The sequence below is a fragment of the Silene latifolia genome, chromosome 7 (assembly GCF_048544455.1).
Source record: "Silene latifolia isolate original U9 population chromosome 7, ASM4854445v1, whole genome shotgun sequence".
NCBI classification, from domain to species: domain Eukaryota; kingdom Viridiplantae; phylum Streptophyta; class Magnoliopsida; order Caryophyllales; family Caryophyllaceae; genus Silene; species Silene latifolia.
Window position 1 is genome coordinate 38,258,102 of NC_133532.1, and position 4,728 is coordinate 38,262,829.

The 4,728-nt window shown below is 34.9% G+C and overlaps 1 long non-coding RNA gene and 1 other non-coding gene across 3 annotated transcripts; both read right to left on the bottom strand.

Annotated features, from left to right (window-relative positions):
• Positions 1-237: 237 nt before the first annotated feature.
• On the bottom strand, positions 238-344 carry LOC141593766 (small nucleolar RNA R71). The gene has a single exon (XR_012521832.1). It is a non-coding gene; the product is annotated as a small nucleolar RNA R71 (small nucleolar RNA).
• A 670-nt stretch (positions 345-1,014) lies between these two features.
• LOC141591012 (uncharacterized) lies at positions 1,015-2,826 on the bottom strand. Of its 2 annotated transcripts, none has more exons than XR_012520596.1 (3): positions 2,686-2,826; positions 2,175-2,396; positions 1,015-1,285 (listed from the first exon to the last, which is right to left on the bottom strand). It is a non-coding gene; the product is annotated as an uncharacterized LOC141591012 (long non-coding RNA). The 2 variants fall into 2 exon arrangements; XR_012520597.1 differs by lacking the exon at positions 1,015-1,285 and having other exon boundaries at positions 1,940-2,225; positions 2,328-2,396.
• Positions 2,827-4,728: the final 1,902 nt, after the last annotated feature.

Sequence of the window (4,728 nt, forward strand, 5' to 3'; positions counted from 1 at the left end):
GGGATGCCTAGGGAAGACCCTCATTCTCACATGGAGACTTTTTGTGACTATTGTGATGCGATTTCACAAACCGGAGTGACTCAAGACCAAATTCGATGGGTCTTATTTCCTTTTTCTCTAATTGGTACCGCGAAACAATGGTTAAAGAGCCTTGATAAGGCTACTATTGGTATTGACTCTTGGAAGAAATTGGCTCTTGCTTTCTACAAAAAGTTCTACCCTCCGGAAAAAACTAACATGCTAAGAGCCCAAATCACGGGGTTTAAACAAAGGGACGAAGAATCTTTGTATGAAGCTTGGGAGCGATTCAAAGGAACTTGTCGCTCATGTCCACATCATGGACTTAGCGAGTGGTTCTTGGTACAACAATTTTGGAATGGTCTTTATGAAGACTCCCGAAACATTCTCAACATGGGATCAAATGGTATGTTCACCGAAGTTGACGATAATCAAACATGGAACAAGATTGAGGAAATGGCGGTCCATAACTCACAATATAGTAGACCTCAGAAGGCTACTAAAGGAGGAAAGCATGAGGTAGACTCTCACTACTACATTTAGATTCTATAGCAACACTTTGCTATTGTTGCATAATGTCATATAAATGTTGCAATAGAGTTTATGCAACACTTAATCAAGTGCTACATCAGGTCTTGTTGCATTAGGTCATTGCAACGCTTAATGCAACACTTTTAATCAAGCAACACTTTTGAAAAGTGTTGCATTGGTCATGTTTATGCAACGCTTTTTCAATTGCAAAGGCAACATTTTTTATCTTCTAATGCAACATTTCTTATGTAAAAAAAGCAACACTTCCTGAACTAATGCAATACTTTTCATGTTGATAAGCAACACTTATATCAAATTAATGCAACATTTTTATTTTGGAAACGCAACACTGGTTACGTCCCAAAACAACACTTATAATAAACAAATGCAACACTAATTTATTCAAAAATAACACTTAATAAAGTGCAACGACATAAGGACTTGTAAGGCACGCAACAATTGTAATTCTCTCTAATTGTGCATTCAATTGATTCAGTCTCAAAAATATATGTCAATTACATTTCAAAAAAGGATCAAAAGTAGAACTTCGATCGCAAATGTTCAATTATTTAACTAAAACAAATATAACAAATGTTTAAATAGAACAAATAATAATTCTTAACGACTATTTGAAAGCTACTAATTATAAGTCTTCATTCTTGTATTGTGAGCATATATATGTTGCCAATAGGACAAAAAATCAACCCGTCATCATTGTTAATACCTCAAATGCAACCTGTAACATAAAAAATAGAACATTATTAGATTTGAGGATTCAAAGGCTCAATAGGCTTAATTATCACGAAATAATAAATAATGCATTAAAGAACAACTAATTAACTAGGACGTGCAGAAAATAGAGTACGTGATTGTACACAAGGTGTAGCCTATGTGAAACGTTTGAGTTTGATCTGCAAAGGTAGGCCTGTCCAGCCATAATAATCACACCAAAGACTCAGAGACCCTCTGTTCTCGATAGCCAGGCCATTTTTCTACCTTTACATGATAAGCATACTAACTCGCCTTACTCTAATAATTTCGCATCATAAGTTCCAATCATAGCGACCCTATTGACTACTCTATCTACCTACAGAATTTACTCTAACTACCTACTCTGCCTCATGCTACTAATAAGGTTTATCAATGGTCCGAATGGTTCGAGGTACACAAGCATGCACCAAAGATAGGTGACTGGTACAACAAAGTGCCGGAATGGGTGGGTTAGTTGTGCCAAAAATCGTTTATGGGATGACAATATGCACTAGAAGCTCTGAATACGAATGACGGATGACAAACCGATCAAGTATGACATGGATATTGAGGATAGATGCTACTTTTGTGGGCAAGTTGAGGAATGTATATCTCCATTAGATTTGAGGATCGCGGAATATTTAAATAAGCACAAATCATATACTTAAGCATGGATTAAACAGCAACGTTAGTTATTGGAAATGGAAGTAGAAATAAAAATGTCTCCATTTCATGTTTACTAATCATAGCTCTCTAATGTACAAATTCACAATTGTCCCAAGTAAAAAGTTAAAATAGAAGAACAGTGGCTCAATAGTAAGAATAACAATGAAATTAAAGGGTTATGGTTGATCTATATTTTATAGAGCAAATACCTTACTATAGGCGACACACATGGATTTCATGACCCAATTCCCTTTGAAGCACTGCAAAAAGAAGCACATATATACAGATACTAGTATAAACCAAAAACTCGGATATTCGACTTTTATCAGGGAGAAAAAGTGTACGAGTATTTATTTGCAGACCTTCTTTTGCCCAGGCAATGCAACAAGTTTCTTCTCACTTATGAAATTACAAGTTTTAGAATGTCCCACCTACATGTTTTACAGTATACAACCATTAGTATAAACTGTTATACACGCAAAGAATCCGAACTCAAAGGTAACTAGAGAAGCATAAAAGTGAAACCACTCACTGAGCATTAGCATCCAAAAGACCAAATCTGAACTTATGGATGAAAAATTGATGTATAAATTTGAAAAAAAAAAAGCTGAGAACCCACCTTAAAAGGACCACTAAGATGAATGTGAAAATTGGAATAAATCAGACTATAACTGTTTGAAAGAGAAACCAGCTGAATTATTAGGAATGATAGAAACATACTTCAATTGTAACACTTATATCCCATCCATCTTTGTATTGGTTGTACTGTGGAGCAATTGTCATAACTTGATGTCCATTTGCCTAACAATAAACAACAACGCCTCAGTCTTACAGAATTCAGGGTCTGCTAACACGAAAAATTTAGAGTAACTGTCATGGTAAGAAAAGTTTACGGAGCTAATGATAAGCGTGTTTGATAATGCTATGAATGTTATGTGTACTTCATGACCTCAGACAGTCAGACCAAATAAGCCCTCAACAATTACGACATGATAAAGAGGTCATTCGGATTGAGCATAGTTATGGTCATTTCAGATGTCGTATCCACTTCAAGTTTGTTAATTTTGGGTTTTGTGCTTCTTTCATGTGTGCCTTTAATTGGTCATATTGGATACAGGTCACTTTGGGTCAAGTTACTGTCGACTCAGTGGTTATAAATCTGGTCAATCAGATTATTTATGGTCATTCTAGGTTATGTCAACAACGATTTTCGTATACTTTTAACTTAGACAATCCTATGTCTAATTCCAAATTACTCAGTCATTTGAAGTTTAGCTAAGGTCCATTTCAAGACTAGTAAAGTTCAAGACAAGTCATATACGGGTTATCCTATTCAGGTCTACGTCAGGTCTCATACTCCGAAAACATGTTACTCATGAGGGGTCAACTCACTATCACAAATAAAGTGTAATCAACATACAAAAATCATTCAAAAAATGAAAGACATTACCGCCATAGCCGGTGGTAAACTGCCAAAAACATCACCAAGACCACCGGTTTTACTTCAAGGCGCAACTTCAGTACCGACAAAAAATGCGTTGATCGAGAAGTAGCAATAATTTCAACTACCCATCATCAAAAATCACAAACCCTGAAAAAATTAACAACAATAACAAACATATACACCATTATACACAAATTCACAAAGCTATTTTCACCCAAAATGCAAAAACCGAATAAAATCGAAAAAGATATCAAACCTTTTTGAGTTGTTCATCCTGATTTCTTGAAGTTTCTCAATAGAGAGAACAAGTTCACCATCGATCTCAGTGGTTTCTTCATCATTGGCCTTCATTTTCTTGTCTTTGATTGGGTTCGACAACATGGTTGAAGATTTGAGGATTTTTGTTTTTCTCTCTCCCCCGAAAAACCCTAATTTGATTTTTGTTTGATGATGAAAGTTTGGAGCGAGAGTGTATACGAGTGTTTAATCGTTTGTTTTTTTTTTTTTTTAATTAAACCTCATTTGCATCGGTTTTAGTTATAATTCGTGTAAAAAAAATAATATCAAATAAGTCGGTTTAGTAACATAACTGATGTATTTGATCAAATACATCAGTTTTGCTGAGAACTGACGCATTTTATACGTCAGTTTCTTCCAAGAACCGACGCATTAAGTTTATCTATAGGGCAAAATTGCATTCCCGCCAAAAGTGAGTACTTTTTGCGTCGTGTTTTCTAGAACCGACGTAATTCAAGTGACGCAATAGGTGTTTTTTCTACTAGTGGTTGGTAGTGGCGGAGTACATCACCAGTGAGGGAGGGATGAGGTTAGAGTAAAGAGTGAATGAGTGATAGAGAACGGAGATCTACGCGGATGATTTATTTTAAGTCAATTTTGGGGAAATTTATAGACATCGGATATTGTATACGTCCGATGTTATTTAAAATGGACATCAGTTTTTAAGTTGAACCGATGTATATTAAATTATATAGACATCGGTTTTTTTAGATCTCTGATGTCTATTATTTTGTACATCAGGTTTCTAAAACTCTGATGTTTATAAAGTGATGTCCATAACGCTTTTTGTAGTAGTGAATGTTGCTATTGTTGCTTAAAGTGTTGCGACAAAATGCAACATTTGTGTCAAAACGTTGCATTTATAACAATACAATGCAACACTTCTCTTAAAGTGATGCCCTATATCAATAAAAGCAACATTTTTGAATAAAGTGTTGCATGATTAACTAAAATGCAACATAAAAAACAAAATGTTGCAGATGAAATGTTGCATTACATCAATTTTTGTAGTAGTGTCTATT